This window comes from Hypanus sabinus, unplaced genomic scaffold (assembly GCF_030144855.1).
Source record: "Hypanus sabinus isolate sHypSab1 unplaced genomic scaffold, sHypSab1.hap1 scaffold_556, whole genome shotgun sequence".
Taxonomy (NCBI): domain Eukaryota; kingdom Metazoa; phylum Chordata; class Chondrichthyes; order Myliobatiformes; family Dasyatidae; genus Hypanus; species Hypanus sabinus.
In genome coordinates, this window is record NW_026781417.1 from 126637 (window position 1) to 150897 (window position 24261).

General features: G+C 49.8%; 1 long non-coding RNA gene across 1 annotated transcript; it reads right to left on the reverse strand.

Moving 5' to 3' along the window:
- Positions 1-215: 215 nt before the first annotated feature.
- On the reverse strand, positions 216-12322 carry LOC132389399 (uncharacterized). The gene is made up of 3 exons (XR_009510516.1): positions 12141-12322; positions 3849-4129; positions 216-2936 (listed from the first exon to the last, which is right to left on the reverse strand). It is a non-coding gene; the product is annotated as an uncharacterized LOC132389399 (long non-coding RNA).
- Positions 12323-24261: the final 11939 nt, after the last annotated feature.

The following is a 24261-nucleotide window of genomic DNA, read 5'->3' on the forward strand; positions in this document are numbered from 1 at the left end:
AACAGGTGAACAGAACAGGGCAGAATTAACCAGAGGGATGTTCCCAGCAGCAGAGTGAATAATTTGGAATGTTTTACAGAGAAACTGAATATTCAGCCCCACAAACTACATGGCATCTCTCTGACCCTCTCTCACAACCACCACCCCCCCTCACCTTTCTGTCTCACTCTCTCTGCATGAGCTCAGCACCCTGTTCCAGGAACTCCTCTCAGTTCTGCCGGTGGGTGAATTTGCATCTGTGGTGTTCAAAACGTGATACCTGCGTGAGTGAAATCAAGAGTCTTTTGTTCGCAATCTGTGTGTGTTTTGTTGCCTTTGATTTCCTATTGTTTGCCTCCCACCCTTCTTAAAGAGTGGAGTGACATTTACAATTTTCCATTCCTCCAAAATGATCCCAGAATCCAGTGATTGTTGAAAGATCACTACTGATGCCTTCACAGTCATTTCAGCCACCTCTTTCAGAACCCTGGGGTGTAGTCCATCTGGTCCAGGTGACTTATCGACTTTCAGACCTTTCAGCTACCCAAACACTTTCTCCTTAGTAATAGCAACTACACTCACTTCTGCCCCCGACACTCAAATTTCTTGCAGACTGATGGTGCCCTTCACAGTTATGCTTGGTAACTTCAAACGTAGAATTTTGAGATGTATGTTCCACTCAGAATAACAGGCAAGTGTAAGAGGTTTTGGGAATGTTGGTTTCCGAGAGATGTTTCAGATCCTGGGGAAGAAGAAGGGGGTACATAGCAAGGAGGGGCAGGAAGTAACAAATGAGGTACTTACGGAGTATAAGAAATGCAAGAGAACACTTGAGGAAATCGGGAGGGCTAAAAGAAGGCATGAGGTTCCTCTGGCAGACAAGGTGAAGGGGAGTCCCAAGGGCTTCCACAGAGAAAATAAAAGCAAAAGGATAGCAAAGGACAACATTGGTCCTGTTGAAGATCTTCTGTGCATGGAGTTGAAAGAGATGGGGGAGATCTTAAATGGATATTTTGCATCTGCATTACTTAGGAGACGGATACAGAGACTGTGGTTAAGTTAGTCAAAGTTAAAATCTGTCCCGAGCCTTATTGGCTCATCAGGCCGGTGGTTATGCCGGTTTCCGTGGCGTGAAGCGACTGAGAGTACGAGACACCCCCCACCCCACGGATAGGACCCCAGTCTATCGCGAGGGTAACCCCCAGCATTTTGCCAGTACCCATTTTCAGCTGGGTGGACTGGAACAATGCGTGGTTAAGTGTCGTGTTCAAGGACAAAACACGCTGCCTCAGCTGGGACTCAAAATCACGACCTTCAGATTGCTAGTCCAACACTTTAACCAGTTGGTTAAGGCGTTGGACTAGCCATGCGCCACAACCAAACTCTATAGAAGTGAGGAAAAGCAGGGAGGTTATGGAGTGTACACACATTACTGAGTGCAAGTCTGTGACTAGTGGTGTGTGCCGCAGGGATCAGAGCTGGGTCTGTACTTGTAAATGGCTGCCTCTCTGACTGGAGGCCTATGACTAATGGTGTGTGCCGGAGGGATCAGAGCTGAGTCTGTACGTGTAAATGGCTGCCTCTCTGACTGGAGGCCTGTGACTAGTGGTGTGTGCCGCAGGGATCAGAGCTGGGTCTGTACTTGTTTGTCACTTATGTTGACAAATTTGCGAATGACACCAAGATTTGGGCTGTAGTGGAGAATAAGCAAAGCTATTAAAGCTTGCAGAAAGATGGAGACCAGCTGGAAAAATGGGTTTGAAATTGGCAAATGGAATTTAATGCAGACAAGTGTGAGGTGTTGCTCTTTGGTCGGTCATTCCAGGGTCGGGCTTACACAGTGAGCAGTAGGTCACTGAAGAGTGAGGTAGAACAGGGGCAACTGGGAATACAAATCCATAATTCCTCGAAAGTAACATCACGGGTAGATAGGGTCATAATATGCTTTTGGCACATTGGCCTTCATAAATCACAGTATTGAGTAAAGGAGTTGGATGTCCTGTTGAAGTTGAAGATGCGGTGAGGCCCAATTTGGGGAATTGTGTGCACTTCCGTTCAGCTACCTACAGGTTAGATATCAACAAGATTCAAAGAGTGCAGAGAACATTCACAAGGATGTTACCAGGACTTGAGGACCTGAGTTACAGGGAGAGGTTGAACAGGTTATGACATTATTCCCCAGAGTGTAGGAGAATGAGGGGAGATGTGACAGAGGTTTATTTTCCCTATCCATACCCCTCACAATACAATATTATGGAGAGGGTAAATGTAAACAGAGCTTGAACTGTTTCAGCGGAACACGAGAGGGATCTTCTTCACTGAGAGAGAGGCGAGAGCGTGGAACAAGCTGCCAGCCGAAGAGGTGGATGCACGTTCGATTCAAGAGAAATGTGGATTGTACGAGGGTGGGAGGGGTACTGAGGGTTCTGGTCTGGGTGGAGGTCGATTGGACAAGGCAGGTTAATAGTTCAGCATGGACTAGATGGACAGAAAGTCCTGTTTCTGGGTTGTGGTGTTCTGAGACTCTTCTCTGATTTCTCGGTTTTCTCCCTGTTTAGAAATTATTCTACATTGTTATTCTTTCTAACAAAGTCTATGACCATACACTTCTCTACACTGTATTCCATCTGACACTTCTTTACCCATTCTCCTAAACAGTCTGATTCTTTCTGCAGACCCTGCTTCCTCAACACCACCTGCCCCTCCACTTAATTTTGTATTATCCACAAACTTTGCACAAAGCTATCGATTCTGTTATTGAAATCACTTGACATTTCATGTGGAAAGAAATGGTCCCAAAAGCAAACATCACGACTCACCAGCAGCCAACCAGAAAAGGCCCCGTTTATTCCCACTCATTGCCTCCTCCAGTCAGCCAATCCTCCATCATGCCAGTATCTTCCCTGGGCTCTGATCTTGTTCAACAGCCTCATGTGCAGCACCTTGTCAAAGGCCGACTGAAAATCCAAGTCAACAACATCCACTGACTCTCTTTTCTCTCTCCTGCCTGTTATTTTCTCAAAGAATTTCAGAGCTTTCTCATGCAACATTTCCCCTGAGGAAACCATGCAGACTATGGCCTATTTTTTCATGTGCCTTCTTTCCCCAGAACCTCATGGTCAGTAATGGACTCCAACATCTTACCAACCACTGAAGTCAGATGAACTGGCCTATGAATTACTGTCTGAGTTTGCAATGTTCTGTAGCTTTTTCTGATCCTGAACAGTATCCCCTCCATTCCAGACAGTGATGAACCAGTTAGAATGCTCTCTGCGGTACCTCTGTAGAAATTTGTGAGTCTTTGGTGACAAACCAAGTCTCCTCAAACTCTTAAATACAGCCACTGTCGTGCCTTCTTTGTAATTCCATTAATGTTGGGCCCAGGAGAGATCTTCAGAGATGTTGACACCCAGGTACTTGAAACTGTTCATCCTTTCCACTGCTGATCCCTCATTGAAGACTGGTGTGTGTTCCCTTGACTTCCCCTTGCTGAAGTCCACAGTCAATTCCCTGGTCTTACTGACATTAACAGCAAGGTTGTTGTTTTGACTCCACACAACCAGCTGTTCTATCCCACTCCTGTACACCTCCTCATCACCATCTGAACTGCTGCCAACAATAGTTGTGGAATCGGCAAATTTATGAATGGCATTAGAGGCACCCACACTCACTTCTACACACTGATGCTCTTGAATTTCTGGCATCCTGTCTTCCACAGTGAAGACTGACACAAATACTTGTAAATTCATCCACTATTTTTGTCCCCCATTAGAACCTGTCCAGCGGTTTTCCACTGGTCCAATATCCACTCTCCCGTCTCTTTATATATCTGAAAAAACTTTTGTATACACTTTTATTGGATAGCTTACCTTCATATTTCACATTTCTCTCCTTATTGCTTTTGAAGTTGCCTTCTGTTGGTTTTCATCGGCTTCCCAATCTTTCAGCCTCACACTGATTTTGCGATCCATGCCCTCTCTTTTGCTTTTATGCTATCTTTGACTTCCCTTGTCAGCCTCATCCTCCAGTTTGAACACTTCTTCTTTGGGATGTATTTATGCTGGGTCTGCTGATCCAACTTTTCTCCACTCTGCATCCCCCAAAACTGCCTCGACCTCTCTCCAAATCCCTCGAGTCAACCTGGCCTCTTCTGTACAGAACAAAGGGGGGGGGGGAATGAACACTTTGGAACTGCTGATATTTCAGTTTTTGAATTCTTAGTTTTCCACACTTTACAATTTCCCCTGTTTCTTTTTCTGGCTCCACTGCAAAAACAAGAAGCATGTGATTCACAAATAAAAATTCTCAGTTAAATTGATCAGAATCCCTGGCTGCAAGACTCATTTTTGTGAACAAGGTGTCAGGGCCTGAATACTTTTTCAAGGCACTGTAAAAAGACAGATAGATAGATAAATAAATAATACTGAGAACATGAGATGTAGAGTCCTTGAAAGTGAGACCATAGGTTGTGGAATCAGGTGGGTATTGAGGTGAGTGAAGTTATCCTCACTGGATCAGTAATAACTGTTCTTGACCTGGTGGTGTGAGACCAAGGCTCCTGTACCTCCTGCCCAGTGGAAGCTGTGAGAAGAGAGCACGGTCTGGATGATGGGGGTCACTGATAATAATGCTGTTTTCTTGTGTCAATGCTCTTTGCAGATGTGCTCAGTAGTGGGGAGAGCTTTTCCTGGGCACTGGGCTGTATCCACCACTTTTAATAGGCTTCTCCGTTCTTGTGCACTGGTGTGGGACTGGGACATATCAACCAGTGAGTGGTGGCCCGGGCTTGAGGGGCTGGGATGCTTTCTCCTCCTAGTGTGTTGTCTTCTTGCATAATGAGATGAGGGGCCTCAGGAGGTAACTCTAGAGCAGAGTGTCCTGTTTTCATTCCACACACTGATCAGTAGATAAAATGGCCACAGTCCCTTGGAATGTGGAGACAATAACGTGTGATTAGGGTAGGATCAGTGTCAACGGTGTTTGATGGTCAGCACGTACCCAGTGGGCCAAAGAGCCTGTTTCTGTGTTGTATGACTGTGACTCTCTTTCTTCCTTCCTCTCTCACCTCTGCTGTCTTTCACATTCTCAATCTCCCAATCCCCCTCCCCTTGAGCACCTGAATGTATTGTTTTTGGCCTGTGACCTTTCACCAAATGTGACCTGTGTCGATGATGTGAAAACCCCTCTGTTCCCAGTCTGTTTGCATCCGGTGGCAAACAGGAGAACAGAACAGGGCAGAATTAACCAGAGGGATGTTCCAATTGGAACTGTAATGGCCACAGAAGCAGAGTGAATAATCTGGAATATTTTGCAGATAAACTGAATATTCAGCCCCACAAACGACATGGGCATCTCTCTGACCCTCTCTCACCTCACCCCCCCCCCACCTTTCTGTCTCACTCTCCGTATCAGCTCAGCACCCTGTTCCAGGAACTCCTCTCAGTTCTGTTAGTGGGTGAATTTGCATCTGTGGTTTTCAACACGTGATACCTGCGTGAGTGAAATAAACAGTCCATTATTCTCAATCTGTGTGTTTTTTGTTGCCAATGATTTCCTGTTGTTTGCCTCCCACCCTTCTTAAAGAGTGGAGTGACATTTACAATTTTCCATTCCTCCGAAACCATCCCAGAATCTAGTGATTGTTGAAAGATCACTACTAATGCCTCCACAATCATTTCAGCCACCTCTTTCAGAACCCTGGGGTGTTGTCTATCTGGTCCGGGTGACTTATCGACTTTCAGACCTTTCACCAACCCAAGCACCTTCTCCTTCGTAATAGCAACTACACTGACTTCTGCCCCCGACACTCGAATTTCTGGCAGACTGATGGTTTCTTTCACAGTGAAGAAAAATACAAAATACTTATTAAGTTTGTCCACCTTTCTTAATACTGCATTATGACCTCTCTAGTGTCATTTTCCACTTGTCTCTATTTTACTTTTTGCATACCTGAAAAACCTTTTGTTTTCTTCTTTTAAATTACTGTCTAATTAACCTTCACATTTCATCTTTTCTCGTTTTTGCTTTTTTATTGCCTTCATTTAGTTTTTAAAACCCTCCAGCTTCCCAGTAATTATTGATTTACTGTATGCCCTTGTGTTTGAATTTATGCTGTCATTAACTTCACTTTACAGCCACAGTTGCCTCATCTTCCCTTTGCAATATTTCTTTATCTTTAGTATTTATCTGTCCTGCATTTCCAAATTACTCCCAGAAACTCCAGCCATTGCTGCTCTGCCATCATCCCTGCTAATGTCCGCTTCCAATCAACTTTGGTCAGCTCCTCTCTCATGCCTCTGTAGTTCCCTTTACCCCACTGATACATCTGATTTTAGCTTCTCCCTCTCAAACTGCAGGGTGAATTCTATCATATCATGATCTCTGCATCATTACACAACACCAAATCCAGACGTCTGTTCCCTGGTGGGCTCAACCACGAGCTACTTTAAAAAAGTCATCTCGTAGGCATTCTACAAATTCCTTCTTTTGGGATCCAGCACCAACATGAATTTCCCAATCTACCTGCAAATTGAAATCCCCATGGTTATCATTACATTGTCCTTTTTACATGCCCTTCCCATCTCCTGTTGCAATTTGTAGTCTACATCCTAGTTACTGTTCTGAGGCCTGTGTAAATTGAATTGGAATTGAACTTACAACTTACAAACTTTATATACAGGAGTAAAAATCTTATGTAGGACTCTCAGTAACTGTGGTGTTAACTGTTCAGGCTAACAAAATGGCTTCTTTGTATTGTTATAATGAAATGGCTTCCCTGTAATGTTACTTAATGCTGTAATGGGTTTCTGTATCTGGAATGTTTGGGTTATAACTGTAGCTCAGGGGGAACTAGTCAATGGAGAATTGTTATACTATCTTGTATCTGTGAGTTGAGCAGGAGTTCACGGTCTTTTCTCGGGAGGCGAGCGAGGAGGATGACGTGTGAGGAGCGGACAGTGGTTCCAGGGCAGTGGATACTGGACGTCGGTGGTTCGGACGGTGGCCGAAGGCTCGGAAGGTCGTTGTGGATGGAACCGGAGGCGTGAGCTCCAACGTATTAAAATATTATGTGCACCAACTGATAAACTTACTGATTTGGTGCCTTTTGGTTATCTGTTTCTACTAATCCATCACTGAGAAATAACTATAAAGTTGCAATTACTTACTCAACTTTGGTGTATTGTCTGATATTTGTGTTGCAAGTGTGTACTGGGGTGGGGGGTATTACACCATATTTACACCGAAATATTGCACTATTGGTGGGGTGACAGCAGTTCACCCTAGGCGAACGGGGGTAAATTGGGGGCTCAGATGCTATACTTATGTTACATCTCTCTCTAAATGTGCAATTTATAATAAACATTATGTACACCAGGACAGTCAATATAACATAGAAATACAGTTGCATCAGTGTGAATTAATCAGTCTGATGGCCTGGTGGAAGAAGCTGTCCCGGAGCCTGTTGGTCCTGGCTTTTATGCTGCGGTACCTTTTCCCGGATGGTAGCAGCTGGAACAGTTTGTGGTTGGGGTGACTCGGGTCCCCAATGATCCTTCAGGCCCTTTTTACACACCTGTCGCTATAAATGTCCTGAATATTGGGAAGTTCACATCTATAGATGCACTGGGCTGTCCGCACCACTCTCTGCAGAGTCCTGCGATTGTGGGAAGTACAGTTCCCGTACCAGGCAGTGATGCAGCCAGTCAGGATGCTCTCTATTGTGCCCCTGTAGAAAGTTCTTAGGATTTGGTGGCCCATACCAAACTTCCTCAACCGTCTGGGGTGAAAGAGGCACTGTTGTGCTTTTCCACCACACAGCTGGTATGTACAGACCATGTGAGATCCTCGGTGATGTTTATGCCGAGGAACTTGAGGCTGTTCACCCTCTCAACCCCAGATCCATTGATGTCAATAGGGGCGAGCCTGTCTCCATTCCTCCTGTAGTCCATAACCAGCTCCTTTGTTTTTTAATGACATTGAGGGAGAGGTTGTTTTCTTGACACCTCTGTGTCAGTGTGATACTACTCTCATCTGGGATTTTTTAGTCTTGCAGATTCTTAACTTTACTTTCAAGGATTCTACATATTCTCAATCCTATGCCAACTCCCTCTCAGAATTCAATTCCCACCTTAACCCTTCTGCTTACCCTCCTATCCATTCGATACAATGTGTATGTTAAACTCCCAACCACGACTCAGTGATGCCCACAATGTCATACCTGAGCATTAAAAGTGCTGTGTTCATCACACTTTTCAATTTTACCCCCATGTTACCAGAAGTTAAATTTATATCCCTTTCTGGAGACTTTTGTAACCCCTCCTGCACTCTTCTTCCCTTTTACTTCATCCTCACTTTCCAAACTGTTGAAATGTTGAACCTATTATTCAGTTTAAAGACAAACTTCACCCTATCCCACTGATTGCAATTTTGACCTGTCTTCTGCCTAAATTCCTCCACCATGTTGGTTTTGGTACCAGAGGTGAGAATACACTGGACCTGGTTTCTACTAACATACCAGGAGCATATAAAGCCATTCCCCAGCCCCACGTTCAATTGACTGCTTCTCTTGCTGCTTCTCCCTACGTATTCTACGCTCCAACCTTTCCACCGTGAGGAGATACCTGGTGACCACTCGACCCTCCCCTGGCACTTATCCCTGCAAGCTGCAGACCACAGACCCACTGTCTCTAACGCCGGTGGCCCTGGACACCCCGAGACCACAGTTCCTGCTGCCGCCCGGTTGGACCTCGATACCATCGGATGCCCCCAGATTACGAATCTCTCTGAATCCATCCCCAGCCCCGAAGGCTTTGGACATCTCCGTACCAGTGACACTAATATCACCAACTCCAGTTCCAATGATCCCGAGCGGATTCAGAACCCGGTTTCCACTGCCGTCAGTGCTGGTTCCAATGACCATGGACACCTTCAAACTGCTAATTGCAGAACATCTCACTCCAACTCCAGCCTGGACATTGACAATGTCACCTCCAGGCCGAGACTTTACACGCTGCCACTGGAAACCCAGTCTCCCCTTCCCCCACCACCACTCTGCAGTCCCGGGTCTCTCAGGCCCCACCGTCAGCTCTTGGGTCCACAGAGCCTCCATCTTCCTCCAACCCCACTTTCCCTGGACACTCCAACCCTCCTCTCTCCTCAGACACTACCAACCATCTTCCCCATTCTGATCCCAACTCTCATCCGTGCCGGGTCTTCACAATTCCCTCTGACATTCCCCTCTCTGAGGCAGAACATTCTGTCCTCATTAAGGCCTCACTTTTGCCCCACTGCACCCACCGTGACATTGAACTCTTCTTCCATTGCCTCTGTATCCATGCTTACGTCTTTGGCAAGGACTCTGCAGACCGCACCGATTACCCAGTCTGCCATCTCCAACCCTCCTCTTCCTGGACACCGTGCTCTGGTCTTCTGCCTGCTCTTCTTTTTATAACTAACTGCCTGCGAAACACCAACTGTCTCAACTTTAACCCTCCTCACTCCAATTCCAACCTCACCCCTCTGTACACGCTGCTCTCCACTCTCTCCGCACTAATCCTAACCTCCCTATCAATCCTCCAGGTAAGGGTGGGGTGCTGTAGTAGTCTGGTGGACTGACCACTACCCTGCTGAGTCCACGAAACAACTCTCAGACAACTCCTCCTACTTAATCCTTGAACAGGACCCCACTAATGATCACCAGACTACTGTCTCCCACACCGTCACAGACCTCATCGACTCTGGGGTCTCCCATCCACTGCCACCAACTTCATAGTTCCCGTAACCTGCACCTCTGTTTCTACCTCCCACCCAAGATCCACAAACCTGACTGTCCAGGTAGACCCAGTGTTTCAGCCTGCTCCTACCCTACTGAACTTATATCTGCATACCTCCACTGTTTTATTCCCCTTGGTCAGTCCCTTCCTACCTACATCCGTCACACTTCACGTGCTCTTGATCTTTTCAATGTCTTTAAGCCCCCTGGTCCTGATCGTTACATTTTCACTCTGGATGTCCAGACCCAATACACTTCCATTCCCCATCAGGTGGGCATTAAATCTCTCCACTTTCTTCAGTACAACAGAGTCAACCAGTTCCCCTCTACCACGACTCTCCTCCGTCTGGTGAAACTGGTCCTCAACCTCAATAATTTCTCCTTCGGTTCCTCCCACCACCTTCAAACCAAAGATGTAGCCATGGGCACTCACATAGGTCCCAGCTGTGCCTCCCTTTTTGTCGGCTACATTTAACATTCCTGTTCAAAGCGTACACTGGTATTGCTCCCCAACTCTTCCTATGCTAATCAAAGACTGCATTGGTGCTGATTCCTACACCCATGCTGAGCTCGTCAACTTCATCAACTTTGCTTCCAACTTCCACCCTACCCTCAAATTTACCTCGTTTATACCTCCCCTTTCTCAATCTCTATTTCCATCTCTGGAGACAGTCTATCTACTGATATCTTTTACAAACCCACTGACTCTCACAGCTACCTGGACCACACCTCGTCCCACCCCGTCACTTGTAAAATCCCCAACACCCTTCATTCCAGAACTACTGAGATGTCTTGCTCCTTCAAAGAAAAGCAATTCCCTTCCTCCTCCATCAACCCTGCCCTCACCCACATCTCTTCCATTTCACACACATCTGCTCTCACCCCATCCTCCTGCCGTCAAACCAGGAATAGAGTTCTTTTCCTCACCTACCACCCCACCTGCTTTCACGTACAGCCCATAATTCTACATAACATCCGCCAGCACCAACATGACCCCACCAGCAAGCAAATCATTCCCTCCCCTGCACTCCTCCCCACCCCAACTTTCCACAGGGATCACTCCCAATACAACTCCCTGTCCACTCGTCCCTCCCCACTGATCTCCTGGTACTCATCCTTGCAAGCGGAACAAGAGTCACAACTGTCCCTACACCTCCTCCCTCACCACCATTCAGGGCCCTAAACAGTCCTTCCAGGTGAGCTGACACTTCACCTGTGAGTCTGTTGGGGCATCTACTGTATTCGGTGCTCCTGGTGTGGCCTCCTGTATATCAGTGAGACCCAATGAAAATTGGGAGACTGCTTCACCGAGCACCTATGATCCATCTACCAGAAAAAGCAGGATTTCCCAGTGGCCACCCATTTCAATTCTGCTTCCCATTCCCATTCCCATTCCCATTCCTCTACTGTTGTGATGAGGCCACAGTCAGGTTGGAGGAGCAACACTTTATATTCTGTCTGAGGAGCATCTAACTAGATGGCATGGACATCGATTTCTTGAGCTTCTGGTAATTGCCCCAAACCCTTTCACTATTCCCCATTCCCTTTTCCCTCTTTCAATTTACCTCCTTACCCTCCCATCACATGCCTCAGGTGCTCCTACCCTTCCCTTCCCTTTCTCCCATGGTCTTCTGCCCTCTATCAGATCCCCATTCTCCAGCCCTTTATCTCTTCCATCAAACTTCCCCGTTCTTTACTTCACCTCCTCCCCCTCTCCCGGTTTCACCTATCACCCACCACATTGTACTTCCTCCTCCACTCCCCCCACCTTCTTAATCGGACTTCTCTTCTTTCCCTTCTGTCCTGATGAAGGGTCTCAGCCTGAAACGTCGACTGTTTACTCTTTTGCACAGATGTTGCCTGACCTGCTGTGTTCCTCCAGCATTTTGTGTGTGTTGCTTTGGATTTCCAGCATCTGCAGATTGTCTCGTGTCTGTGAGTCTTCTCCTGCTCCTATTTCTATGTTCTGACATTGTACGAGATGTTGGTGAGGCCAGATTTGGAATACTATGCTCAGGTTTAGTCACACTGCGACAGCAACAATATCATGAAGCTGGACGGAGTGCAGAGGAGATTTACCAGGATGTTGCCAGGACTCGTGGGACTGAGTTATGGACAGAGGGTGAGCAGGTTGGGACTTTTTGTTTTGTCCCCATTGGCGGGTAGGAGAATGAGTGGTCATCTTATAGAGGTGAAGACAATCATGAGGGACATACACTCAGTGGTGGAGGGGTCTCGGGAGGTAATTCTAGAGCAGAGGGTCATGGTGGACAGTGTTGTAGAGATTAATTCAGGATAATAGGGGCAGGGATGGGACAGCAGTGATATCTCAGTGGGGAGTGAGACCAGAGGAAATGTTCACCCTCCCAGTCTCAGCTCCATCTCTCACCTCAGCCTGGTTTCCATCTGTTGTTCAATGTTCCCCTGTGGCTCCTCACCAGACGTTGCCTCTGCCTCTGACACGGAGAGTCCATCGCTCTCAGTCTGACACCTTCCTGTAACAGACCCGTCATCAGTGGACTCTGACCATTGGGACTCTGCCCACCTCAGACTCGTCCCTCACCCTCGGGAGCTCCCCCTCAACACACCTTCCCTCACCCTCAGGAGCTCCCATTCAACAAACCGTCCCTCACCCTCGGGAGCTCCCTCTCAACACACCGTCCCTCATCCTCGGGAGCTCCCTCACAACACACCGTCCCTCACCCTCGGGAGCTCCCCCTCAACAAACCGTCCCTCACCCTCGGGACTCCCTCTCAACACACCATCCCTCACCCTCGGGAGCACCCTCTCAACACCGTCCCTCACCCTCGGGAGCTCCCCCTCAACAAACCGTCCCTCACCCTCGGGACTCCCTCTCAACACACCGTCCCTCACCCCCGGGAGCTCCCTCTCAACACACCGTCCCTCACCCTCCGGAGCTCCCCCTCAACACACCGTCCCTCACCCTCGGGAGCTCCCTCTCAACACACCGTCCCTCACCCTCGGGAGCTCCCTCTCAACACACCGTCCCTCACCCTCGGGAGCTCCCTCTCAACACTATCCTTCACCCAGGGGAGCCTCCTTGCACCAGACCATTCTGCTACCTCGGGTCTGTTCCTCACCCTGAGGAGGTCCCACTCAACTCACTGAGCCCCAAGAGCCCCCTCACACCGACTACCCCAGTTCCTCAGTATCTCCCTCAGATCCGTCCCTCACCGCAGGGAGCTCCCTCACAACAGACCATACCAGTACCTCAGAAGCTCCCTCAAGTGTGTCCCTCAAACCCGGCCATCTCTCACCCTAGGGATATCCCTCGTCGGATGGTCTCTCGACCTCAGGAACTCCCTCTGATCCATCCCTCATGCTCGGGAGCGCCCTCACTTCAATCCATCCCACTATCTGAGGAGATCCTTCAGCCCATGTCTGGAGCTGATTCAGCTGACTCTGTCCGCTTACATCCCAGGTTCCCGCAGTCCATCTCTTATCACCATCACACCCTCCCTCACTGAGATCCTCCTTCCCCTCCTATCCACCCTCACCTACACTCTCAGACCCACCCTTATCCTCAGCCATTCCCTCAGCGAGAACTACCTCACTCTCATTCCACCCTAAATGGAACCTATATCAACGTTGGACCCTCCCTCACTGAGACCCTCCTCAGACAGCGAGACCCTGCTCAACCTCAGACCATCCCTCAATGAGACCACACCCTCCCGCGCTGAGACCCTCCACACCCTCCGCCGAGACACTCCTCACCTTCAGACCCTGCCTCGTCGAGACCCTCCTCACACTCAGACCCTCCCTTGCCGAGGCCCTCCTCATACCCACCCACAATGAAACCCTGATCACCGTCAGACCCTCCCTCAATGAGACCTTCCTCAGCCTCAGTGAGACCCTCCTCACCCTCAGACCCTCCCTCACCGAGACCCTCCTCACCCTCAGACCCTCCCTCTCCGAGACCCTCCTCACACTCAGACCCTCACTTACCGAGACCCTCCTCACCCTCAGACCCTTCCTCACCGAGACCCTCCTCACACTCAGACCCTCACTTACCGAGACCCTCCTCACACAGACACTCCCTCTCCGAGACCCTCCTCACACTCAGACCCTCACTCACCGAGACCCTCCTCACACAGACACTCCCTCACCGAGACCCTCCTCACCCTCAGACCCTCCCTCACCGAGACCCTCCTCACCCTCAGACCCTCCCTCACCGAGACCCTCCTCACCCTCAGACCCTCCCTCACCGAGAACCTCCTCACCCTCAGACACTCCCTCTCTGAGAAACTCCTCACCCTCAGACCCTCCCTCACCGAGAACCTCTTCACCCTCAGACCCTCCCTCTCCGAGACCCTCCTCACACAGACACTCCCTCTCCGAGAACCTCTTCACCCTCAGACACTCCCTCTCCGAGACCCTCCTCACCCTCAGACACTCCCTCTCCGAGACCCTCCTCACACAGACCCTCCCTCACCGAGACCCTCCTCACACTCAGACACTCCCTCTCCGAGACCCTCCTCACACAGACCCTCACTTACCGAGACCTCACACAGACACTCCCTCTCCGAGACCCTCCTCACACTCAGACCCTCACTCACCGAGACCCTCCTCACACAGACACTCCCTCACCGAGACCCTCCTCACCCTCAGACCCTCCCTCACCGAGACCCTCCTCACCCTCAGACCCTCCCTCACCGAGACCCTACTCACCCTCAGACCCTCCCTCACCGAGAACCTCCTCACCCTCAGACACTCCCTCTCTGAGACACTCCTCACCCTCAGACCCTCCCTCACCGAGAACCTCTTCACCCTCAGACCCTCCCTCTCCGAGACCCTCCTCACACAGACACTCCCTCTCCGAGAACCTCTTCACCCTCAGACACTCCCTCTCCGAGACCCTCCTCACCCTCAGACACTCCCTCTCCGAGACCCTCCTCACACTCAGACCCTCCCTCACCGAGACCCTCCTCACACTCAGACACTCCCTCTCCGAGACCCTCCTCACACAGACCCTCCCTCACTGACCCTCCTCACACAGACCCTCCCTCTCCGAGACCCTCCTCACACTCAGACACTCCCTCTCCGAGACACTCCTCACCCTCAGACCCTCCCTCACCGAGAACCTCTTCACCCTCAGACCCTCCCACTCCGAGACCCTCCTCACACAGACACTCCCTCTCCGAGACCCTCCTCACAGACACTCCCTCTCCGAGACCCTCCTCAGACACTCCCTCTCCGAGACCCTCCTCACCCTCAGACACTCCCTCTCCGAGACCCTCCTCACACTCAGACACTCCCTCTCCGAGACACTCCTCACCCTCAGACCCTCCCTCACCGAGAACCTCTTCACCCTCAGACCCTCCCACTCCGAGACCCTCCTCACACAGACACTCCCTCTCCGAGACCCTCCTCACAGACACTCCCTCTCCGAGACCCTCCTCAGACACTCCCTCTCCGAGACCCTCCTCACCCTCAGACACTCCCTCTCCGAGACCCTCCTCACCCTCAGACACTCCCTCTCCGAGACCCTCCTCACACTCAGACACTCCCTCTCCGAGACCCTCCTCACACTCAGACACTCCCTCCCGAGACCCTCCTCACACTCAGACACTCCCTCTCCGAGACCCTCCTCACACTCAGACACTCCCTCTCCGAGACCCTCCTCACACTCAGACACTCCCTCTCCGAGACCCTCCTCACCCTCAGACACTCCCTCTCCGAGACCCTCCTCACACTCAGACACTCCCTCTCCGAGACCCTCCTCACACTCAGACACTCCCTCTCCGAGACCCTCCTCACACTCAGACACTCCCTCTCCGAGACCCTCCTCACACTCAGACACTCCCTCTCCGAGACCCTCCTCACACTCAGACACTCCCTCTCCGAGACCCTCCTCACACTCAGACACTCCCTCTCCGAGACCCTCCTCACACTCAGACACTCCCTCTCCGAGACCCTCCTCACCCTCAGACACTCCCTCTCCGAGACCCTCCTCACACTCAGACACTCCCTCTCCGAGACCCTCCTCACACTCAGACACTCCCTCTCCGAGACCCTCCTCACACTCAGACACTCCCTCTCCGAGACCCTCCTCACACTCAGACACTCCCTCTCCGAGACCCTCCTCACACTCAGACACTCCCTCTCCGAGACCCTCCTCACACTCAGACACTCCCTCTCCGAGACCCTCCTCACACTCAGACACTCCCTCTCCGAGACCCTCCTCACCCTCAGACACTCCCTCTCCGAGACCCTCCTCACACTCAGACACTCCCTCTCCGAGACCCTCCTCACCCTCAGACACTCCCTCTCCGAGACCCTCCTCACACTCAGACACTCCCTCTCCGAGACCCTCCTCACACTCAGACACTCCGTCTCCGAGACCCTCCTCACACTCAGACACTCCCTCTCCGAGACCCTCCTCACACTCAGACACTCCCTCTCCAAGACCCTCCTCACACTCAGACACTCCCTCTCCGAGACCCTCCTCACACTCACTGACTCAGGCGGAGCTCGAGCCTTGGGTATATAAATCAACCAATGACTGAGGGCTAGCAGGATTGGTGGACTGACCGACCAATAAAGAAGCGAGGAAGGCGGGGCTAGCAGGATTGGCGGACTGACCGACCAATAAAGCAGCGAGGGAGGTGGGGCTCGCGGTCTGGGCAAACGAACCGACCAGAGGCGGAGGGCGGAGCTCGCGAGACGACGGTTTACCTGCCCAATGACGGAGCTCAGGGGTGGGCGGAGTTACCTGAGCAGTGACGTTGGGCAAAGTGCACGCGACAGCAGGTGAACTGACCAATGACAGGCTGGAACTGACCAATGACAGCTCGCGCGACAGGGAGATTAACTGGCCTGTGAACTCAGCCCAGTGTCCAACACTGACACGTTGCTGGTGTGGGGGGATTTATCCTGTGAATTGTCCCTCTCTCACCCTCTCTGTCCATTATATTCCTGTGAACTCAGCCCAGTGTCCAACACTGACACGTTGCTGGTGTGGGGGGATTTATCCTGTGAATTGTCCCTCTCTCACCCTCTCTATCCATTATATTCCTGAGAACTCAGCCCAGTGTCCAACACTGACACATTGCTGGTGTGGGGGGATTTATCCTGTGAAATGTCCCTCTCTCACCCTCTCTGTCCATTATATTACTGTGAACTCAGCCCAGTGTCCCACACTGACACATTGCTGGTGTGGGGGGATTTATCCTGTGAACTGTCCCTCTCTCACCCTCTCTGTCCATTATATTCCTGTGAACTCAGCCCAGTGTCCAACACTGACACATTGCTGGTGTGGGGGGATTTATCCTGTGAACCGTCCCTGTCTCACCCACTCTGTCCATTATATTCCTGTGAACTCAGCCCAGTGTCCAACACTGACACGTTGCTGGTGTGGGGGGATTTATCCTGTGAACTGTCTCTCTCTCACCCTCTCTGTCCATTATATTCCTGTGAACTCAGCCCAGTGTCCAACACTGACACATTGCTGGTGTGGGGGGATTTATCCTGTGAACCGTCCCTGTCTCACCCACTCTGTCCATTATATTCCTGTGAACTCAGCCCAGTGTCCAACACTGACACATTGCTGGTGTGGGGGGATTTATCCTGTGAACTGTCCCTCTCTCACCCTCCCTGTCCATTATATTCCTGTAAACTCAGCCCAGTGTCCAACACTGACACATTGCTGGTGTGGGGGGATTTATCCTGTGAACTGTCCCTCTCTCACCCTCTCTGTCCATTATATTCCTGTGAACTCAGCCCAGTGTCCAACACTGACACGTTGCTGGTGTGGGGGGATTTATCCTGTGAACTGTCCCTCTCTCACCCTCTCTGTCCATTATATTCCTGTGAACTCAGCCCAGTGTCCAACACTGACACGTTGCTGGTGTGGGGGGATTTATCCTGTGAACTGTCCCTCTCTCACCCTCTCTGTCCATTATATTCCTGTGAACTCAGCCCAGTGTCCAACACTGACCCATTGCTGGTGTGGGGGGATTTAACCTGTGAACTGTCCCTGCCTCACCCTCTCTGTCCATTATATTCCTGTGAACTCAGCCCAGTGTCCAACACTGACACATTGCTGGTGTGGGGGGATTTATCCTGTGAACTGTCCCTCTCTCACCCACTCTGTCCATTATATTCCTGTGAACTCAGCCCAGTGTCCAACACTGACACGTTGCTGGTGTGGGGGGATTTATCCTGTGAAATGTCCCTCTCTCACCCTCTCTGTCCATTATATTCCTGTGAACTCAGCCCAGTGTCCAACACTGACACATTGCTGGTGTGGGGGGATTTAACCTGTGAACTGTCCCTCTCTCACCCTCTCTGTCCATTATATTCCTGTGAACTCAGCCCAGTGTCCAACACTGACACATTGCTGGTGTGGGGGTATTTATCCTGTGAACTGACCCTCTCTCACCCTCTCTGCCCATTATATTCCTGTGAACTCAGCCCAGTGTCCAACACTGACACATTGCTGGTGTGGGGGGATTTAACCTGTGAACTGTCCCTCTCTCACCCTCTCTGTCCATTATATTACTGTAAACTCAGCCCAGTGTCCAATACTGACACATTGCTGGTGTGGGGGGATTTATCCTGTGAACTGTCCCTCTCTCACCCTCTCTGTCCATTATATTCCTGTGAACTCATCCCAGTGTCCAACACTGACACATTGCTGGTGTGGGGGGATTTATCCTGTGAACTGTCCCTCTCTCACTCTCTCTGTCCATTACATCACTGTAAACTCAGCCCAGTGTCCAACACTGACACATTGCTGGTGTGGGGGGATTTATCCTGTGAACTGTCCCTCTCTCACCCTGTCTGTCCATTATATTCCTGTAAACTCAGCCCAATTTCCAACACTGACACATTGCTGGTGTGGGGGATTTATCCTGTGAACTGTCCCTCTCTCACTCTCTCTGTCCATTATATCACTGTAAACTCAGCCCAGTGTCCAACAGTGACACATTGCTGGTGTGGGGGGATTTATCTTGTGAACTGTCCCTCTCTCACCCTCTCTGTCCATTATATTCCTGTGAACTCAGCCCAGTGTCCAACACTGACACATTGCTGGTGTTGGGGGATTTATCCAGTGAACTGTCCCTCTCTCACCCTCACTGTCCATTATATTCCTGTGAACTCAGCCCAGTGTCCAACACTGACACGTTGCTGGTGTGGGGGGATTTATACTGTGTACTGTCCCTCTCTCATCCTCTCTGTCCATTATATTACTGTAAACTCAGCCCAGTGTCCAACACTGACACATTGCTGGTGTGGGGGGAGTTATCCTGTGAACTGTCCCTCTCTCAACCTCTCTGTCCATTATATTCCTGTGATCTCAGCCCAGTGTCCAACACTGACACGTTGCTGGTGTGGGGGGATTGATACTGTGATCTGTCCCTCTCTCACCGTCTCTGTCCAATATATTACTGTAAACTCAGCCCAGTGTCCAACACTGACACATTGCTGGTGTGGGGGGATTTATCCTCTGAACTGTCTCTCTCTCACCCTCTCTGTCCATTATATTCTTGTAAACTCAGCCCAGTGTCCAACAATGACACATTGCTGGTGTGGGGGGATTTATCCTGTGAACTGTCCCTCTCTCACCCTCTCTGTCCATTATATGCCTGTGAATTCAGCCCAGTGAACTTTTAGGATTTGTTAATTCCTGCCAAACCTGGCTACTCTCCTCCACTCCCTGCACTCATCATCACAGACGGGGAAGAGATGGTAGTGGACAAAAGGTAGAGGAAATGGTGACAACACACACTGTACTCACACATCGTGATCCACTCTGTCTAGGGAAGCTTGCCCATGACACCTCGCCTTATGGTGCAGGTGCAGTCATGTCACAAGTTCTGGGTGATGGACGTGAACACCCCACAGCCTCTGCATCACGTTGCCTTCATGCTGCAGTGACAAACAACATGCACAGATCGACAGAAAGGCCTCGAGTCTGGTTTGGGGTGTAAAATGTTTTAACCAATGCTAATGTGGGTGAGGCTCAATGCTTCAAAAGTCACACCTGCCAAGTGTAGTGATCCCTCAGTCAGGAAAGACATTATCCCATCAGAGTAAGAAAACCTCCATCCATAGTGAATCAATCTTTCGCCCGAATGGGACAATTTGAAATTGACTCTGCATGATGTCTGTCTACAGCAGTTGTATTATATAGTATACTGTGTATAGAGAGTTGAGATGCATTCTCCATTGGAGTTTACAGCAAAGCAGGTAGGAATGGTGTGTATTTAATATCTCAGTAATATTGTAAATATACTGTTGATTAAACATTCCTGTTTGTTTAAATAATTTAAGGATTATCTGTAAAAATTAACGCAGTGCATGCATCATGAAGCTACCACGTGATATGTGTGTGCCTCGCTTAAAGTAAAAAAACAAAGTTAGAATCACATTCCCGCTCCCGTGTCATTCTTTTCATTAGTTTAAAGTTTTGTAGTTACAAAACACAGCAGGTACCCATCTCCACTCATCCCTCTTACCCGCTGTTGATCCACAGCCTCCTGTGCTGTAGCAGTTCAGGCCTCTTCAAGGTATTTGATAGGTTCTGTTCGGAATGATTCAGGAATTGTGGAATTACGTGTGTGTAGCAGATATTAATTCAATCCAGAACCAGTCTTCAGTGCTTAATGGAAATTGCAGGCAAGATAATCAGCTTGAAGATATTCTTGCTCTGTTTTTACACGACTTATTTTCATATTCTGTACATTTGTTATTGTAATTCATAATTTTCTGTCTTACACTGTACTGCTGACACAAAACAACAAATTTCATGACATATGTCAGTGTTATTAAACCTGATTCAGATACTGAAAAGAACAGCTTTGCAATCAAAGTTCAAAGTAAATTTATTAACAAAGTACGTATACATCACCATATACTACCCTGAGACTCATTTTCATACAAGCATTCACATGAAAATAAAGCACGATACAACTTACCAAAATCTACACTTAAATAAAGACTGACAAACAGCTGACGTGCAAAGGAAGATCAATTGTGCAGAAACAGTCTCCTTTCTCCGCAAGCTGTTTGGGAATGTTCATTTATTTTGTGTCTTTATGATATTACTTTTAATAACAGTCATAAATGAATGTAACATCACAACTGAAGTAAAACAGAAATACATTCTTAATTAAAGTAACCGTGGATCATTGGAAATACAGAAACAATTACAGAGACACTTCCCAGGAATCTGAATGTGTCTTTCATTGCTTGGATTAAACCCATTATTACACTCAATCGATGAGAAATAATGAAAGATGAAAGAGTAATATGTCACTGATAATAAACCTGATTCTCAATGACAGATACACAGTCTAATTGATGCTAATAATATTTCACTGATATTGGATTCCCCACCACCATCACACAACCGACTGAAACCTCACACTCCCCACCACAACCCATGAACACTTCACACATCGTCCATCACCCTGTGATACGCTGGACAAACACAGTCTGAGATCTTCCTTCTCAGTTATTTCCCTTGTCGCGATTTCTCCTGGACAGGATTTGCTTGCAGGGGAGCTGTTTCCTCAGTATCTCACGTATCTGTGGACCAGGGATTTCGATGGGGAGCGACGGGTGAAGAAACACAGTTAGACCGCACTGTGTGGGGGATCAGGACAGCAGAGAGACCCTCCTCTCATCACCCACAAAATCCATCACTTACCATCAGGAGATTCCCTTCTTTACACCAAGAACTACACTCCCTATACACCAGGAAAATTCAATTCCTCAGAAATCACCATCAACCCCTCCCCAAACCCCATCCCTTCACCAGGAAAATCTGCTCCTCCAAACATCCCACAACAAGGATCCACCTTCTCTCGGGATCAGAGAAATTCCCGTGCTCCAAACTGGGGATAGAGCTTCCCGGAAAATGGAATCAGCTTTTCCTTCAGACCCTCCCCTCACACAGAATGCCCCTTAACCCCTCCAACTGGGGATTGATCTCATCCCCGGATCAGGGAATTCTCCTCACCCTGAGGCCAGAGTATACATCTCATCCCTCTCAGATCAGGGGATTCTCCTCACCCCCTGAGACCAGGAAATACCTCTTACCCTCTCAGACCAGGGGATACTACTCACCCCCTGAGACCAGGAAATAACTCTTACCCTCTCAGACCAGGGGATACTACTCACCCCCTGAGACCAGGAAATACCTCTTACCTTCTCAGATCAGGGGATTCTAATCACCCCCTGAGACCAGGAAATACCTCTTAACCTCTCAGACCAGGAGATACTACTCACCCCCTGAGACCAGGAAATACCTCTCATCCCTCTCAGATCAGGGGATTCTCCTCAGCCCCTGAGACCAGAAAATACCTCTTACCCTCTCAGATCAGGGGATTCTCCTCACCCCCTGAGACCAGAAAATACCTCTCATCCCTCTCAGATCAGGGGATTCTCCTCACTCCCTGAGGCCAGAGAATGCCATTCACCTCCCTCTCACCCTCGGACCAGGGAATTCTCCTCACCAACTGAGACCAGGGTATTCCCACCTCTTCCCCCACCCAGTCCAGGAAATTTCCACCCTCCTCGGGCTAGGGGATCCCCCTACCCCGACGGCAGAGAATGCCTCTCATTCCCCTCAGATCAGGGGATTTGTACCACACCCCCACCTCAGACCAAGGGATTCTCATCACCCCTCTAAGACCAGGAGATTTTCCTCACCCTGAAGATAGGGGGATGCCCCCTCCCTCAGACCAGGGGATTTCCCCACTCGGATTCTGGGATTTCCCCTCTCCAGACCAGGATATTCCCCTCACCCCTTCAGACCAGGAATTCCACTCACCAGCTCCCAAAACCAGGCAAGTTCCCTGCCCTACTGCACCGAAACACACCTCCTCACAGACCTGTGAAATTGATTGCCCAGTTCAGTGTATCGCTGTCTCCCAAACTGAGAGCAGACATATCTCCCCCTTTCCCGGACAGTTCTGTCCAAGGGTCTCTGAGTTGAAACATTAACTCCCTAATGAATGTAATCATGTCCCCTAAACCTGCAAATCAGCATATCCCATAAACAACAGACGGTCCACAGAATGGGAGATAAACTTTCCTGGAAAACGGGCACCAGAGGAAAACATTTCCCCAAACCAGGGGAACCTCTGCTCTGCTAATGACGGGGAACCCTGAGCAGGAAAGTCACAAAGTGATCGCTGAGACCATGGGGGAGATGCAAAGTGATCGCCGGCTCCGAATGGTCGCTGAGACCATGGGGGAGATGCAAAGTGATCGCCGGCTCCGAATGGTCGTTGAGACCATGGGGGAGATGCAAAGTGATCGCCGGCTCCGAATGGTCGTTGAGACCATGGGGGAGATGCAAAGTGATCGCCGGCTCCGAATGGTCGCTGAGACCATGGGGGTGATGCAAAGTGATCGCCGGCTCCGAATGGTCGCTGAGACCATGGGGGAGATGCAAAGTGATCGCCGGCTCCGAATGGTCGTTGAGACCATGGGGGAGATGCAAAGTGATCGCCGGCTCCGAATGGTCGCTGAGACCATGGGGGAGATGCAAAATGATCGCCGGCTCTGAATGGTCGCTGAGACCATGGGGGTGATGCAAAGTGATCGCCGGCTCCGAATGGTCGCTGAGACCATGGGGGAGATGCAAAGTGATCGCCGGCTCCGAATGGTCGCTGAGACCATGGTGGAGATGCAAAGCTGAAGGGATATGAATCGAGATGGTCGGTCGATGGAAACTTGTTGCCAATAGAGGAGGAAGGTGGGCTGGGAGCCAACTGTCCAAGGCTATGTACGTGCCTAGATAAGGAGCACGCAATGTACTCAGGAATAAGGGATTCAGAGGAATGGTGGGACAACGAGGGGACAATGATCACTGTAAATAGTTTGTCTTTGGAAGTCGTGTATAATGGGGTGGAGGTGGGGGAGACGGGGAGATGGTGTTTATCAGGTGGTGGGGCAGTCCCCATTCACACTGGGTGTACTTAGGGCAGAGATTGATCGGTAAGAGGGTTTGTCTTACAGGGAGAAAGTGCCATGGTGAAACACATTCATGGAGCAGACTTGATGGGCCCAATGGCCTAATTCTGTTCTTATATCCTGCGTTGGGTGGTGACTGAGGACGGGGAGTCTCTGGTGACTCAGATGTAATCATTTCAGGGTTGGGTGTTTCACCGTTCATCAGGAAGGGAGACTCACTGATCATTGACCTGGAATGACCAAAGGCACATGAATCAGAATCTCCACCTCTGGGAATGCATGTGGACAACATCTCTCACCTGATCGAGGTAGGCCTCTCGCTCCTGGGGGTCTCCCAGGTTCTTCTGTCCAAGGTACAGCACTTTGACACTGCTGATCATCCCCTCACACTCCTCATCCAACAGGAGCTCATTCACTGGGAGATTGAGAGAAGTGTTCAGTCAGAGCAGATCCAGAGACAGCAGACTTACACGGTAAGATGGGTGGTTGGGCTGGAGTGTTGGTGATGGTAAGCACGGGGACCCAGGCTGACCCCAGGTTCCCCTCCTACCCATCGTTCCAGT